At 37.5% G+C, this 18095-nt stretch overlaps 1 long non-coding RNA gene and 1 pseudogene across 2 annotated transcripts in view; one reads left to right on the top strand and one right to left on the bottom strand.

The window, feature by feature from the left end:
- Window positions 1–1103: 1103 nt before the first annotated feature.
- The window catches only part of LOC146449175 (uncharacterized), a 34252-nt pseudogene continuing 17260 nt past the window's right edge, over window positions 1104–18095 (bottom strand). The window contains exon 18 of the transcript XR_014860718.1: window positions 1104–2488. The product of XR_014860718.1 is annotated as an uncharacterized LOC146449175 (transcript). The remainder of the gene's footprint in view (window positions 2489–18095) is intronic.
- LOC146449176 (uncharacterized) lies at window positions 3029–5666 on the top strand. The gene is made up of 2 exons (XR_014860719.1): window positions 3029–3457; window positions 5472–5666. It is a non-coding gene; the product is annotated as an uncharacterized LOC146449176 (long non-coding RNA).

Below are 18095 nucleotides of genomic sequence, written 5' to 3' on the forward strand. Positions count from 1 at the left end.
TATGATCCATATGTGCTCAAATTGAGTAGTCCAGCTACTTCTATAACCGCTCCTTTCTTGTAGAGCACTCTATTGGCTTCACCGGTGATCAACGGCCTAAATTATATATATATATATATATTATATATATATATATATATATATATATACATATGGCTCTTACCAGTGGAAAATTTCCAGGAGAAGCGATATTTGATTTTCATTTGAAAAAAGTTAAGGTAGTCCCGTCCTCCCGGTTAGGACGTTCCATTTACATCTGTCGTATTACCAATGTGTGTGGGCATGGTGAGAAAGTATGAGCCGTTACATGACACCAGCACTATCTCAAATCCCCCTCTCCCCCCACCCACCAAATCGTTACGATTTCAGACCAACATAAGATGTTTGTCATGCACCCAAATGTTAAATAGCTAGCGGATGGTTGCTCTGTCCACCATGTCCTAAAATATTAAATTTCGTGGTTGTTTATTCCTTATAACTAAAGATGAAATCATCCGAAAGCGAGCAAAAAAGAAAGAAACAAAACAAAACAAAAGAACCAACAGAAAATAAATAAGAGAAACAACGTTCCGCTGCTGAATTGAGTCAGACATGTCTGACATGATTTTCCTGATATTTTGCCCTAAACACTAGTGTTTGTAATTCTGCGGTTCACGAAGAAAGCATGCATAGGTGGTGATTCTTCCAATCCTGGCAACTTGCTTGAACTGGAAAACATCAATTAAATGGTTCTGTCATTTCCCATTGTTTTTGTTTTAGGTTTGGCAAGTAGATTTCTGTTGCCCAGATTTTTGTTTTATTTTGAGTCGTGATTTATGTAACTTGTTTTTCTCGTATCTGCAAGGTTTTGTTTCGATACAGACGTTGGTTACATAAATATTTCGTTGATAGTCATCCTCAACGCTAAAACACAATATCCGCAAGGCAACTCCAACAACTGAAGTCGCTTTGTATCTCGCGTATCATCCAACGCGGCAAACAATTTGCGGATTCGGATTTAGTTGATTTTTTGAGCGGATCGACGGATTCAGCCATTAATTTTAGCTGATCGGCGGATTTACATACCTCTATTCATCCCCCTCTTAATAACTATGACAGCAAAATTACGTTTAACAACACGTTGCTTTATTTTTTTCATTGCGACAATCCTAACTGTGTAACGTTTCCAATCTACTCATTGGTTCTTTGAGAATGGTCCCAAAAGTTAGAGATATATAGTTATCCCTTACATTTTAATTTATTAACATTTTTTTGTTTCTACCTCAACAAGATAAAAAGAATCAATCATGTCCAGGCTCCACATTTAAATTTCGGGTTTGGTGTTTCACATTGATGAATTTTGCTAAAGGTCTTGATAGCAGTAAACAAGTTATAGGTAAAATATTTATGTTATATATTTATCTCAAATTATTTTTTTATTTACTTATTTCATAACTGGCCGATGGCTGTTGTAACGGCCGAAAGATGTTGTACTTTTCTTCCAAATGATTTAATTGCCTCTACATCCGGGAACACGTACTAGCATCAGTAATATGTGAACCTGATGAGATACATTTTATCTGAAAAAACTACTAAAAGCAATGGTATTTTTCCTAGTTCATCAAAATATTAAAACTACAAACTCTGAGAGACAACACTGCGACTATTCCACGTGGGCTGTGGTCGATTGTTATACCATGATATTTTTTTGCAGCTGAAAGTGTAAGCGCTTTGTTAGCCTCAGCTCAAGGCACCGAAAACAAAAAACTATTCAGTAGGTTGCCTTAGCTGGTCTTATAGTAGTTTTCACTTAAAAACTGGCGTTAAAAGTGCAAATATACCTATAGCGCAAGCAAATTATTTTCAATGCAAATTCCAGTATTAGATTTTCTTGGCTCTCGGCTTAATCTTGGAAGTGGGAGTATTATAGTCAAAGTAACCTATTTTCCTACTCTTGAACACAACTAAACTCGAATTTAAGCATTAAAGTATTTCAGACTCGAATAATTTTCCGAAAGCAAAATAATTAAATTGGAAAATGTTATTGTACTGATCAGTCCCAGGATAGGAAAAAAAAACTCTGTTCTTAAACAATAACCCATATATGTAAACTGTATGGTTTGCTGAAAATAGAACAGTCTCAGTCTTCTCTAGTCACTACCACAGAAGCGGAGCTGGCAGGTAGGTGTGCCAGTGAGGTAATACACGTAGAAAGAACCGCAGTTCCTCACTTGGATGGTAGTTGACCAGTCGCAGCATCCACTAGACCAATGAAAACACACCGTTCTGCTAACTTGACCATCAGCAACATTAGGGTGCCCTCCTGTTAACCATCCTGTTGCGTGAGTGCTACACCTCCAAGTGGGTGGGCATGAAGAAGCCATTCGCCTTCCTGCAGCTCCCTCAAACCGATACCATCCATGAGTCATTCCGCCGTCACAATAACGGTGATAAGTGGTATAAGTTATCTTTCTGTCAGCACTGTTCAGACTGTTATAGTTCTGGCATTCTGAAGAGAAACAGTTATAAAAATAACACATAGATATTCATCGCAAATCAGACTAAAGCAAGTTTCAATTCGCTGTATCATCCCAGATCCTTATTACCAGTGGATAATATTTCTAAGCATTAAAATTATCATAATTAGTATAATCATAATTTAAAATAATTTCAGCCAGACCATTCCAGCTGGGTAATGCATTGCGCTACTAGGGAAAACAGGGGCGTAGCTTGCCATACACGCATATGCGCACGCACGTACACTTGAGAGCATACAAACTGAAAATTAACATTATAAACAATAAATAACATAAAATAAGAAATAAATCTTGGGGATTAAAAAAAAAATTCACTGAAGTTCGCTGAATTTAGCAAGACAAAGTAAGTTTTCAATCCTGGATTTTCAAATAGTAATACATTGTATCGTACGCAGGGGCGAGGGAGAACACTCCATTGCGCCTGGCACTTTTTTGTATCTGAATCATCCAACAAAAGTTGACGTCACATCCGGTCAATTGGCGCCAGCAGCCTGTCTCGGCGAAGTCGAATTATGCGTCCGGGTCAGGCATGATTTCTTCGGATTTTTGAGCCATCAGTATCAGGAATTGTGAACTGTGGATATGAAAGATGTTGTAAAGATATTGCTTCGACTTCATGAGCAAGGGTTTTCCAAAGAAGTGATTTTTTTCTATTGTTTTGACGGAAAATACGAGACAGCTAAGCGTCGTGTCATGGCGAAAATTTCACACTCTCAAAACGAGTGGCGTTTCAGACTTTTGGCTCTTGTGGCTTCTGATCGTTCGAAAGCTGAAATTTTAATAGCCTATCCCGTGTGCAACATAATGGAGGAGACATCGTCAGTCATCGTTTGCAGTGTTAACATCGGGAACCTAATTATCACTCGACGTGAAGTGTTGGAAGCCTGTATCATTGAAGCTGTTCCAATTGTCTTCGTTGTAAGGGACTCGTAATCTTCGAGGTGAGTAAATGTAGTTATCTTCATTTCCAGTTCTTTTCTGCCGACGTGGGTACCTTTACATGTGGGCTTTAGAGTAATAAGTCGGTTTTGTGCTTCGTAGTTCGTTAATAAAGACGCAAGTGACGTTTAATTAATAAAATAGTTCATATCATGTTGTCCTGCAAGTGCAGGCTTGAGGAGGGGCTTGAGTCAGAAAAATTAATGTATCTGCGTGGCCTGGTTCATATTGCTAGTGTGAGACAGTTGTTAAAGTTATTGATGTCAAGCCATCTTAAACAATAAATTAAATAGCATTATTGCGAATGACATTATTTCTCAAGTATTGAAAGAAACAACCCCTTCACTTCATCTGCACTCTCACCACTTGGGTGCTCATGGCTTAAGGCTTTTTATACATTTGTACTATACTGATTATGCACATGTGACATCAAACCTGTGGTAAGAACAAACAGTATGCCACAAGCCACAAGCTAGCCACAGACAAGTGGCATGACCGATGTTCTTACCTTGTTTTGATGTCATCTTTGGGTTATCAAAGGACACATGGAAGGCCAAATGGACTTTGAAAACTCTTTATGGCTGACAATGTCATTTGTACATCATATAATTATTTACCAGTTATTTCAGTTATGTTAGTTGGTGCTAAATATTTAAGGGTGGGGAATTGTCTTTTTCTCTGTGTCCAAGGTTGGGAAAGAGAACATAAAGTAAAAAAGATATTGCAAATTTCTGGAGGTTATCTAGCAGCAGAAATTGACACATACATTAAGTTCTAATAACATTGTCTCCTTTGAACCAATGAAATTCAAAGTTCATTTTGACAAGGAATTTTGAGTTCTGTTCAGTTCAATGAAAAATCAAAAGTTCAATAACCACACAATCGGTTCCAAAACCACACATCAGTTCATTGACAGTAGACCTCAATATTGTTTGAATAACTATAGGTGAAAGGTTTTTTTTATTCCATTGGGGCAGATAAGAGGAGAGGGGAGGGGAGAGGGTTCTACGGGAGCGTGGTCCATATTTGAGAGTAGGCAAAAAGTACAAGTGACACTAACAAGTATCTATGTATTACAAATAATGGTAACAGGCTCACACTTAAAAATCTATTGCCCACTTATCCATCACCCATTGTTTGTCTTTGTAATTATATTTGGCAACAGCTGCCCAATAATGTAGCTTTCTCTTGTACATAGTTCTACTTCCTTCTTGTTAATGATGCAGATTAGTGGCCCGTTGGTAAATTTGTAAAAATCTAGAAGTCCTATGGTTCGTTGAAAATTAAAAAGTCAAATAACTATAGGAACAGTTCAAAAACACACATCAGTTCAGTGACAGTAGACCTTAAATGTAAGAAAAACTATAGGCGATGTGTTTTCAACTTTCTCTCCCTCATGCTTTTCAAGGATACAAATGAGAGGCTTGTTTGTAAATTTCATATTAGTTCAATTCAAACAAGGCTTAAAAATTCAATCACCACACCAAAACAACAAACTTGCCACCCCTCCCCCCAAAAAGGGGATTATATAAATGTATATATATTTATTAACCACCTGGCCCCAGTTGCTTTCGGATAACTTTATCCGCTGGATAAGGCACTATTCAGGGTCTTAAATATACTTCACGTTAAACGTTGTCCAAAGTTTTCGTACACTCCCAAACTTAACTGTAGTTAGAGTGTGCATATTCGCTTGTACAAGAGGAAATACTGAAATCTTTGCACAGATTGAAACTGACGGATAGTGACTTATCCACTGGATAAAGTTATCCAGCCTTTGAACAACTTGGCCCTGAGTGATAGCAGACCTCAAAATTAAGAAAATTTACTGGTGTGGGTGTTTTTAGTTCAATGGGTCTTGGAGGTAGGGAAAGGGAAGGAAGTGGACAAATATGTTTGCATTATATTAATAGGGTTTATTTGTTATATTACCATGGTTTAGAATTTTCCTCACCTAGATAAAATTTTTAGGGATTTAATGTTTTTAATTTTTCGTTTTAATTATTTTATTTTTAGAGATTTAAACAAAAACTCAAAAGGAAAGAGACCGGCAAATCCCCCCTGAGACGGCAAGAAAGGAAACAGACATGGAAAGGAAGAATGCGACAAGACCGGGAGTAACTGCAATGGCCACTTAGCTACAGTGTATATGATTTATTATAATTTACTATGTGTGAAAGTCTAATAAATGTCTGCTGACAATAATTTTCACATTGCGGTGATTGGTGTACAGCATCGTATTTGATTACATTGACATATTCGTATGATCCAAAATCTGGTCAGTCAAGCTGACCTGCCATAAGCCTTAGCTGGGCAGCCACCTGCTTTGCCTCCATTACTGTTTTTCTTTTTTAATTTTTTCGGTTTACTTTTTAACTGACTCTTCTTGTCTCTTGACTCTTCTCGCAAGTGCCACAATCCCTGTTTCCCTTTATGCAAGCTCCTCCTTGTCTTCTGCTAACTGCATGTCATCGCAGTTTCTTCCGGTCTTGGTTTTTTTTTTTAATTTTTTTTGTTGCAAATTTCTTTTAAGGGTTATTTTATTTCAACAACGTAACGAGCAAAAACAGTACATTTTAGACTATAATATTATAATTACTAAAAAACAGGCTGAATGTTACAGTATTTTAACACACCCCATTTTTTTGGTGTTTGTGTGGGGGTGTGTGTGTGTGTGTGAGGGGAGGGGGACAGGAAGAGCGAGGTACAAAGGATAAGAATGGGGTGTGTTAAAATAGTTTAACTTCCGGTCTTGTTGCTTTCTTCCTTTCGCTGTCTGTTTCCTTTCTTGCCATGTCTGGGGGGATTTGCGGGTCTCTTTCCTTTTGAGTTTTTGTTTAAATCTCTAAAAATAAAAGAATTTAAATGAAAAATTAAAAACATTAAATCCCTAAAAATTTCATTTAGGTAAGGAAAATTCTAAACCATGGTAATATAATGTTTAAACCTATTAATATAATGAAAACATATTTGTCCACTTCCCTTCCCTTCCCCCTGCAAGACCCATTGAAATAAAAACACCCACACCAGTAAATTTTCTTAATTTGGAGGTCTGCGATCACCAAGGTCCCAGTTGTTCAAAGGGCGGATAATTTTATCCACTGGATAGTTTGCTATCCAGCAGATAAAATGTGTGTAAGATTTTCATGCTAGTCCTATAATTTGTGAATAGAGTAGAAGCATATGTCAAATTTAAGAATGGGATTGTGTGGAAAACTTGCCAAAAGCATTGATTGGAGGACATTTACTCTGCTGGATAGTGACTTCTCCAGTAGATAAAGTTATCCACTCTTTGAACAACTGGGGCCAGGTGGTTAATAAATATATACACATTTATATAATCCCCCTTTCTGAATTTTTAACCCTTCTTTGAATTGAATTAATATGAAATTTACAAGCAGGCCTCTCATTTGCATCCTTGACAAGCATGAGGGAGAGAAAGTTGAAAACACATCGCCTATAGTTTTTCTTACATTTAAGGTCTACTGTCACTGAACTGATGTGTGTTTTTTGAACTGTTGCTATGGTTATTTGACTTTTTAATTTTCAATGAACCATAGGACTTCTAGATTTTTACAAATTTACCAACGGGCCACTAATCTGCATCATTAACAAGAAGGAAGTAGAACTATGTACAAGAGAAAGCTACATTATTGGGCAGCTGTTGCCAAATATAATTACAAAGACAAACAATGGGTGATGGATAAGTGGGCAATAGATTTTTAAGTGTGAGCCTGTTAACATTATTTGTAATACATAGATACTTGTTAGTGTCACTTGTACTTTTTGCCTACTCTCAAATATGGACCACGCTCCCGTAGAACCCTCTCCCCTCCCCTCTCCTCCTACCTGTCCCATTGAAATAGAAAACATTTCACCTATATAGTTATTCTTACAATTGCCTACTGTCACTGAACGAATGTGGGTTTTTGAATTGATTGTGTGGTTATTGAATTTTTGTTTTTTCATTGAATTGTATGGACCACACTACCGTAAAACCCTCTCCCCTCCCCTCTCCTCTTATCTGCCCCAATGGAATAAAAAAAAACCTTTCACCTATAGTTATTCAAACAATATTGAGGTCTACTGTCAATGAACTGATGTGTGGTTTTGGAACCGATTGTGTGGTTATTGAACTTTTGATTTTTCATTGAACTGAACAGAACTCAAAATTCCTTGTCAAAATGAACTTTGAATTTCATTGGTTCAAAGGAGACAATGTTATTAGAACTTAATGTATGTGTCAATTTCTGCTGCTAGATAACCTCCAGAAATTTGCAATATCTTTTTTACTTTATGTTCTCTTTCCCAACCTTGGACACAGAGAAAAAGACAATTCCCCACCCTTAAATATTTAGCACCAACTAACATAACTGAAATAACTGGTAAATAATTATATGATGTACAAATGACATTGTCAGCCATAAAGAGTTTTCAAAGTCCATTTGGCCTTCCATGTGTCCTTTGATAACCCAAAGATGACATCAAAACAAGGTAAGAACATCGGTCATGCCACTTGTCTGTGGCTAGCTTGTGGCTTGTGGCATACTGTTTGTTCTTACCACAGTTTGATGTCACATGTGCATAATCAGTATAGTACAAATGTATAAAAAGCCTTAAGCCATGAGCACCCAAGTGGTGAGAGTGCAGATGAAGTGAAGGGGTTGTTTCTTTCAATACTTGAGAAATAATGTCATTCGCAATAATGCTATTTAATTTATTGTTTAAGATGGCTTGACATCAATAACTTTAACAACTGTCTCACACTAGCAATATGAACCAGGCCACGCAGATACATTAATTTTTCTGACTCAAGCCCCTCCTCAAGCCTGCACTTGCAGGACAACATGATATGAACTATTTATTAATTAAACGTCACTTGCGTCTTTATTAAAGAACTACGAAGCACAAAACCGACTTATTACTCTAAAGCCCACATGTAAAGGTACCCACGTCGGCAGAAAAGAACTGGAAATGAAGATAACTACATTTACTCACCTCGAAGATTACGAGTCCCTTACAACGAAGACAATTGGAACAGCTTCAATGATACAGGCTTCCAACACTTCACGTCGAGTGATAATTAGGTTCCCGATGTTAACACTGCAAACGATGACTGACGATGTCTCCTCCATTATGTTACACACGGGATAGGCTATTAAAATTTCAGCTTTCGAACGATCAGAAGCCACAAGAGCCAAAAGTCTGAACGCCACTCGTTTTGAGAGTGTGAAATTTTCGCCATGACACGACGCTTAGCTGTCTCGTATTTTCCGTCAAAACAATAGAAAAAAATCACTTCTTTGGAAAACCCTTGCTCATGAAGTCGAAGCAATATCTTTACAACATCTTTCATATCCACAGTTCACAATTCCTGATACTGATGGCTCAAAAATCCGAAGAAATCATGCCTGACCCGAACGCCATAATTCGCCTTCGCCGAGACAGGCTGCTGGGCGCCAATTTGACCGGATGTGACGTCAACTTTTGTTGGATGATTCTGATACGAAAATTTGAGGAGTCTTCTGCCCCGCCCCGGATCGTACGCGATAATAATAATAATAATAATAATAATAATAATAATAATAATAATAATAATAATAATCTTTATTAAATTCTCGGATATTGAATTTCCAGCGTTCTGATTGGTTCACTAAATCTCGGTTATCAGCTCATATACCGTAGTTTGACCTTATATGGAAAACGAAAGCCCCAGGTGTCGCTAAGTTCATTTTTTTTTTCGGCGGGAAGCAAACGTTTCTTCGGAAAAATGTAGAAAAAAAAAGGAAAAGAAAGAAATACCAAACAATGCCATCTCAATATAACAACAATAAAAGCCACAAAGTTCGGTATGACACTATTTAATGGTACGTATCTCTGAAGTTTCCTCAAAATCTTCAAAATTGCAAGATTTTACGATTTTTTAGATCACATAACAACAACAATAACAACCGGTTACCTTCAAACATTTCAGGATGGCTTGCAAATCCTGGCAGTAAGAGTTTAAAGCCAATCAAAGAAATTTCTCAGAAAGAGCTTCATGCCTGCCTTTATGTTTTTACTAACTTACGAGGACCTCAGAAGGTTCATCTATGAAATCCGTACGAGCGGCGGCCATAATGTTCGTTTCCGTCGCTCAGCACCAGTCAGCAAAACATTTTGCACTAATGTGCACAGCTCTTACGCTTCTCAAATAAGCTTGAAGTTTAAAAACTTGCACTGAATGCTTGTCTCAGTGAGGTTGTACCTCGTACACCTGGACTTGCCTGACGTATTTTAAATCGTCCCCGAGGAATTCAGTTCAGCATGAAAAAAGCCGTCCTTGCCCTGATCTCTTCGTTCGCTCGGCACCAAACAGCAGAACATTTGCTCAAATGTGCACAACTATTACGCTTCTCGATGAGCTGGAACTTCAAAAGCACTTGAATGCTAGTGTCAGAAAGGTTATAATTCGTACATTTAAACATTTCTTGAATTTTAGATGTCCGACTGTGTCCGATTTTCTTCGCTTTCGATTTTTCATTCAACTCCGTTTGCAAAGCGCCTCGCGTGTCATGTGATCACATTAGGTTTCGCGCGCTTTGGTAGGAGGTTGCCTCAACATCCTTGCCCACGTAAAGAATACAATGTCTGCTATTCCTTAGATAGAGTGATTTTTGCCATATTTCAGATGACCATATCATCAAGGGTATACAAATATACTGGTAATGAAATAACTATTTTGAACGGGCAATTGTTCTTATTTATCATGTTAAAATATTTAGTTTGGCCCGTGAAAAGCGAGCGCGCTAGGTCGAGATGTGTGGAATGCACTTTGACACAATTCGCCATTTCAGTACTTCATGTTCCTCCTGTTACTTTGCACTTATCAATACACTTCACGGAAGCTTTTAGATAAAAGCCAAGGTCTCTGTGCTCATTTCATGCTTTTATACACGTAAATAACTAGCTTCAAACTTGAGTGCACCCCATATTAGCTTTAGGTTATCAAATGATTCCTTTTAGGTGAAATTTTCGAGTATATATTGAGCCGTTCCCAGGGAAATAACTTGAAATCAGTGAAAATAATACGCTGTCTCTCATATCATGCTACACTTTCAAACTACCGTTATTATTAAGCTAGAAAGTGTAAATGCTCCCTTTTTACGTGACCTAAAACAGAATTTGCCTAAAATATTACGAATAAAGCCAACCGCAAAAAAACACTGAAAAAATCGCGCACCGCCGTAAATGTAAACATCAGCCGTTTCTCGACTTGCTACATGGATGAAACGCGTCCGTTGTTTTACCTGTTGTATACATTTATGATCAGAAAGTAGAAACAAAAAATCTTCACTATGCCCATCTGTATAAATGCACTCGCCAATCAGGCTTGAAGAATAGTGCAATATTGTTACTGACTACTTGACTCATTCAATCACAACCTGATAACACGACCGAAAAGTAGATATAAAGAAATGCTCTTACTTGTCTGCAATCGTTACTCACCTTATATCCGGTGATATCACATCCCCGAGGCAAGGCTGAAAAATGTCTCAAAATCCGCATATTAGAGATTCAAAGTTTTGAACAACGCGAATAACTTTCATTGCGTGACAAGTGAAATGTGATACACAAGCGCGCGAAAAGCACAGGAATAAACAATGTCAAGATTCGCCCTTGTGCAGTGCGAAAATAATTTTTGAAATTACAAGAAAAAATTGAGGCAAGTCAAGGTATATTTGATTGCTGGATTGAAACGGCAATCATGTTCCCCCTCCCCCCTCTTGCCTCCTCCGGGGATTGTACCGAATTCTCATCATCATCAACAACAACAACAACCTTAATTTTCTTCAAAATGAAGCCGAAATTAACTACAATGCAAGTAAACAAATCAAGAGCTTTCGAAACCTCAATGCGGTATTTCAATACTTAATCCTGAAACAAAGAGCTAATCTATTTAGGAGAGTGAAGTTTTCTTTCACCATGGCACCTCTCCGTGCGGCTCAAAAATTGCGCAAGATTTGTAAAGTGTTACGCTTAATCAATGCAAAAAGGACGTTAGCTCGCACCTATAAAGGCACAAAAGATCGGGCCTACTGTATAAAGAAATTCTGGACGAAATAGTATTGTTGCTAGGGCAGTTAAAGTGTTTTCATTTGAGTGAAACTGAGAGCATGAAAGAACATTTTATTTCCTTTTCTGACTTTCCTTATTTTTTTAAACAGAAATCCACTGCCATGCATTACTTGACTTTATTCCAGGAATTATGATTTACGACTGAGACTTTCCATTTGTCTTTATATGCTCTCACCACCGAGAGAAGTAAGGCCTTTGTGTGAAATGAAAAAATCAGAAACCTTTAACGACGAAGGCCGGACCGAGGAATGAACTGCAAAGAATCGTTGTCATTGTCAATGCATGTACTGTAGGTTAACCCAATCCAAGTGGAACTCGGAATTAAGTTATACCTTCAACCATGCGATATAATAACCACTATAAATTGAATAATCACTGGACTATGGCACACAGGTTCGAAAGGTACTCTCACTGGCCTAGCTTGTCAGATCAAAGGCTGTTCGTGTGGTGGATACTGACTGGAGGACGCTAGAAGGATTTAACAATGACAACGTCAGACTTACACAGTGACGGCCCGTAAGAGATAACACCGTCTTTTAGACCGAACACGAAAATCTGAGAAATACCAGTCGTGCCCCTCATCCTTTGACACTAGTGCGCGCGCTAGAAAATAAACTCTTATCTTAAAATTTGATCAGCCCTTCCGTCAGCAATAATGTAGAATAATGTTGTGTATTTCCAGTTAACATTTTGTCACCATCAGTGACTCATCTCAAACAGACATTAAAGCTAGGTTTAACAAGTTAACCTAAAAAGATATTTTTTTTTTGTTCCATTCATGGTGAACGTCCTTATTGCATTGATTAACCGTATAACACATTGCAAATCTTGCGCACCTTTTGAGCTTGATCCACAACTTTTGCGCGTTGATCCATGGCGAAAGACAAACTTTACTCTCCTAAATATATTAGCTTTTTGTTTGAGGATAGTATTGAAATACTGCATTGAGGTTTCAAAGGTCTTCAAAAGGTCTTAATTTGTTGACTTGATTTAAATTAATTTCGGTTTTACTTTTCCTGTAATGTTATTGATGAGAATCCGGCACAGGCATTACAGAGTGAATCTCAGAAGAGGAAAATTACATGATTATTGCAGTTTCAGTCCATTAAATATACCTTGCAGACCTTGACTTGCCTCAATTTCTTCTTGTAATTTCAAAAAATATATTCGCACTGTCATCACAAGGCCAGGGCGAATCTTGACATTGTTTATTCCTGTGCTTTTCGCGCACTTGTGGATCACATTTCACTTGTCACGCAATGAAAGTCATTCGCGTTGTTCAAAACTTTGAATCTCTAATATGCGGATTTTGAGACAATTTTCAGCCTTGCCTCGGGGATGTGATATCGCCAGGTATAATCTGAGTAACGATTGCAGACAAGTAAGAGCATTTCTTAATATCTAGTTTCCAGTCGTGTTATCCGGTTGTGATTGAATGAGTCACGGTAGTCAGTAACAATGTTGAAATATTCTTCAGTATTTTCGACAAACACACAGAAAAACAAAAGCTTGGTTGGCAAGTGTATTTATACAGATGGGCATAGAGAAGATTTTTTGTTTCTACTTTTTGGTCATAAATGTATCAGACGTCAAATAACGGACGCGTTTCATTCATGTGGCAAGTTGAGAAACGGCTGATGTTTACATTTACGGCGGTGCGCGATTTTTTCAGTGTTTTCTTGCGGTGGACTTTATTCGTAATATTTTAGGCAAATTCTGTTTTAGGTCACGTAAAAAGAGAGCATTTACACTTTCTAGCTTAAAAATAACGGTAGTTTGAAAGTGTAGCATGATATGAGAGACAGGGTATCATTTTCACTGATTTCAAGTTATTTCCCTGGGAACGGCTCTTTCATCTCGCTTGAACGGCTCAATATAAACTAGAAAATTTCACCTAAAAGAAATCATTTGATAACCTAAAGCTAATATGGGGTGCACTCAAGTTTGAAGCTAGTTATTTACGTGTATAAAAGCATGAAATGAGCACAGAGACCTTGGCTTTTATCTAAAAGCTTCCGTGAAGTGTATTGATAAGTGCAAAGTAACAGGAGGAACATGAAGTACTGAAATGGCGAATTGTGTCAAAGTGCATTCCACACATCTCGACCTAGCGCGCTCGCTTTTCACGGGCCAAACTAAATATTTTAACATGATAAATAAGAACAATTGCCCGTTCAAAATAGTTATTTCATTACCAGTATATTTGTATACCCTTGATGATATGGTCATCTGAAATATGGCAAAAATCACTCTATCTAAGGAATAGCAAACATTGTATTCTTTACGTGGGCAACTTTAAATGAAAGAATGTTCAACTGGAGATAAAATATAGTTTGGAAGCAAGCACAAGAGATGTAAAAACGATTGTGAAAGTGTCAACTCGAGAAAACGCTGCCTTGTCTTGAACGAGAGTTTTAAAAATGTACTAATTTGCATAATTTCAATCGGGCCATCGGCCACGTTTTGGCCGATTTCGAACTTTCCCAATTTTTGCCAAAATAAAAATTCGCTGGAACTTTTGAATATTATTTTTGAAAATAGTTCACCAAAAGGGTCTTTTGGGGCAAATAAAAAAAAATTCGAAATTTTGCTTCTGTCGCCGGATTCTCGAAAGTTACTCAGACAACCGCTCTTAAAAACTTACAAATTTTTTAAAAATCACAATTATTTAAAAGTAGAAAATACAAAGACACCCTGATAAGAAGAAAAAATTAGAAATAAAAATTAAAAACTAGCTAAAGACACGCTCTTTGATACGTTGCTTAAAAATTAAAAAAGAATTTATGTCTTTGAAAGACTGTTCTAAAAGGTTCCATTCCTTAATACCCTGGTAAAGGAGTGTCTTCTTTCCGTAGTTTGTTCGTACTCGTGGAAGACGGAAATCATTCTTTCTCCGGGTATTATAGGAATGGATGTCGCTGTTCTTAAGAATATTAAAATTATAAGCTACTAGTCCATGAATATACTTAAAAGTGATCATGTATCTGTTTACAAGGCGACGTTGGGACAAGGTTGGCCAGCCAAGTGACTTGAGTGCATCGGTGGATGAAGCATAGCCAGGCAAATCAAGGATAACTTTTGCTACCTTATTTTGCAGAATCTGCAAATCGCCCATAAGTGTAGAGTTATCTTTGTCACCCCAGATAACATCAGCATAGTCAAAAAGGGGACTAATCAAAGTGTTATACAGTGTAATCTGTGCATCTAATGGTAATAGAGGCTTCTCACGCACAAGTCACGGTTAATTGCTAACATATCCCAGAAATGTCGCCGCTTTTTGGATGGCAGGTGCAAAAAGGTCATATTTACTCTCTTCCATTTATTCATATTATAAACATATGGAGGTTGACACTGGTAAGATCCTCATTGGTTTTGCAAATGTGAAGGACAGGCGTTTGTCTCTTTTCCTTTTAAACACTGATAATAAGCTTTTTTATTATTTTCTATTTCTCAGTGCGCGAGCGGGAGGACTTCTGTACATCAGGCAATCTGATTGGTTCCGGCAGTGGGCGTAATTTTTCGATCTTGACAACGAACCCGGGCCGTTTTTCACCCAAATTGCTGTTATGAAAATAGGCGAACATTTGCTGAAAAACGGCCTGTGCCGACGAATTGTCGTCCCAAGTGAAATGTTGAAAAAAGAAATGTCACGGGAAGGAATGTCATCCCCTTTTCCTCTCTTATCAGCCCGAGCATTAAAATTAAGTCGCAATATTGATAGTAATTTAGTGTTCAATTGGCGTGATAAGTTGCCATAGTAGTGTAAAAAGTCCGAACAGAAATTATAGAGAAATAACAAGAGCTTGTGAGTGAGGGGAAAATATCCTTACAATTCAACCTAGCCAACGTCTTTCAACCTCTCACGTTCCAGTATATCCGTAGGTTTGATTATACGTTGGCGAACTCTAACGCATGTCTCAATTAAGCGACGCAAACACAGGCGCAAGCACAAGCATAAGAGCTTTATGTCAAGTGAAAAAGAACGCGACGCAAGCACAAGCAAAAAAAATGAATGATCCTTTTGTTTGTGCTTGCGCTTGTGCTTATGCTTGCGTCGAGGCCGCTTTCATGGTGAAATAAGTATTCTTACGCTTGCGCTTGTGCTTGCGTCGCTAGTGAAAACCAGGCTTTAGAGAAAGGAATTTACGCAATCTTATCTTTAGATCGAATTTGGCATAGGACATGCACTTTCAACAGGTAATATCATTGAAGTTAAGAGGCATCGAAAACATTGAACTTACCGAGAGCAATAACCACGTGCACATGCAGTTAAGTTAAGCAATGTACACGTATGACGCAATCACGTCACTGGTTACAATATTGATAATGATATGGACCTAGTAACTCGAGAACATAAGCGCGCCATCTCTCTTCACATCTGTAGGACTTCAGAAATATTGTTGTAAACACTGAACATAAACAAAGCAGAAAGGAAATTAAATTTTTAGTGACAAGCAACAACAACTAATACTTCTTGGGTGCTATCTCTATATTTCATGTTCTTTTCGCAGAATAGTATCCGTTAGTGTCAATTATGTAGACCTTTGTTGAAAATTAGAGGATGTATCCAAAATACAATTAGCAAATTGATGTAAGTACTTGAATTTTGTTAGAAAAGGGCTCTCACCCGTTTTTGTAGGAAATAATGTAAATGACACACAGCAAAGTGTTTTTATTATTTGCAATTTTAGATTATTACAAACCATATTTTTGCTTCGCTAAATTCCAGCCAAATAGGACGGCGGAAATACAACGCGCTAGTCTTCCAGGGATAACAGACCTCCCTCCAGCTTCAATGTTCAATTAACACATCTGTTTTTCCTCAGAAGGATACCCGTTGAGATTAATTTTTTCTTTGCATTTAAAATTAGAACCCAAAAATCCAAAAGTGCCGGGAATTCATTGGAAGTATAAAAGAGTCCAAGAAGGGAATTCAGACCGCAAGAACACAAAGGAGATTGCCGAACTTGGCTAAATTCTTAAAATACCAACCTAGAACCGAAAGGCATCGAGATATAACCTACCAAATAAAAATGGTTGATGCATGGCCTAATCCGATTGCAGTTTATAAAAACCGAAGAAATATACTGCACGAAGAGTATGCATCCAATCCCTTGAGATTCAAATGAAAACGGTGTGGGGGCCAATAGTTGGTGTATCAAGATATTTTGACTTAGCTCGGAGCACTCCACAGATATGATGTATACAAATTAGTAAAATCAAACACCCCTTGTTTTAAAGAACTATAGAATGTGACGGAGATGGGCAATAAATTTTTGTCAGATGAATTTTCGATGGCTGACATCTATGCACCGAAATCGTAATGTGATCTTGTGTTATACCACTGACGGATTTTATATCACTAAAATCTGTCCGGTTTGGCAAATCTTCAGTCTTTTGATAACAAGAGCTTTTATCTTGCCCATTCGCATCCAAATAGTGTGCTGGCCGTTTCCTTTTAACGGCTTACGCAATTTGAATATTCCATATATTTATTCCTACATTTTTGAGAGGGAAGTAGAACGAGTAAAATGAATTCTTGATGGACTTTATGTGACTAACAACGTTCGCCAAATTTCTCTATTCTTTTTTCTTGATTACTTTGTGCTATTTGGTATGGTGGAGATATAGTGGGCAGTGGGTTGTTTTTCGTTCAGAGAAACACAAACGGAAGATGAAAGTAAACGTGGAAGACTGAAAAGACCTTCCAATGCATACCAAAGAATTACAAATCATTGATCGTTCACTTTCCCTCAAAACATCTGAACGAAATAGCATTTAAGCAAGTGGATGGCAGGTTTACTTGTACGGAACGGGAATAAATCATGAAAACGAGCGGAGAAGAATAAGTTTACTTCTCATGCGCCCTACCAAGTGGGTTGTTTTGCAGCGTTCCTGTATGAAAGACCTTTCAATGGCAGATTTCAATTATATACAGACGCATGAAAGACGCATGACATATGACGACACATGAAAGACGCTAGGTCTATCATGCAGACGCAGGTGGCGTTACGTCTGATTGAAAGATAAAAATACGAAGAACAGATGTGTATTTTGTCTTTTGAGGACGAACCTAGATAGCCCCCTTCCTCAAAGATACACACACCTAAAAATCGCACACTTGCATAACCGTGCTATGGGTTAACGTTTATTAAAGGTTTAGAATGTCTAATTGAGATATTTTAAACTACACTTTGCCTAACTGGAGGCCATTGTGTTATACGATGTAGCTAATATCAAGTAAGTAAAGGTTATTTTTTCTTTTTTTTTCTGTGCGTGTTTGTTTATTTGTTTGCTTGTTGATTGTTTTTCAGTGCTTACAGTAATGGATAGCATCACATCATTCTACACACCAATGTTCTCCGTTTTGAGCCAAAAGATTAAAAAAAAAAAACGCAATGGCCGGAGCAAATTTAATATGATTTTAATTTAACTTATATTAGTGTAAACATTCGTGGGATTATTGCAAAGTTGATTTGAATGTTTCGTTACAGAAACAATTCATAACATTTTGGAAATACA

The sequence above is a fragment of the Pavona decussata genome, unplaced genomic scaffold, assembly GCF_977016875.1.
Source record: "Pavona decussata unplaced genomic scaffold, jaPavDecu1.1 SCAFFOLD_609, whole genome shotgun sequence".
Taxonomy (NCBI): Eukaryota; Metazoa; Cnidaria; class Anthozoa; order Scleractinia; family Agariciidae; genus Pavona; species Pavona decussata.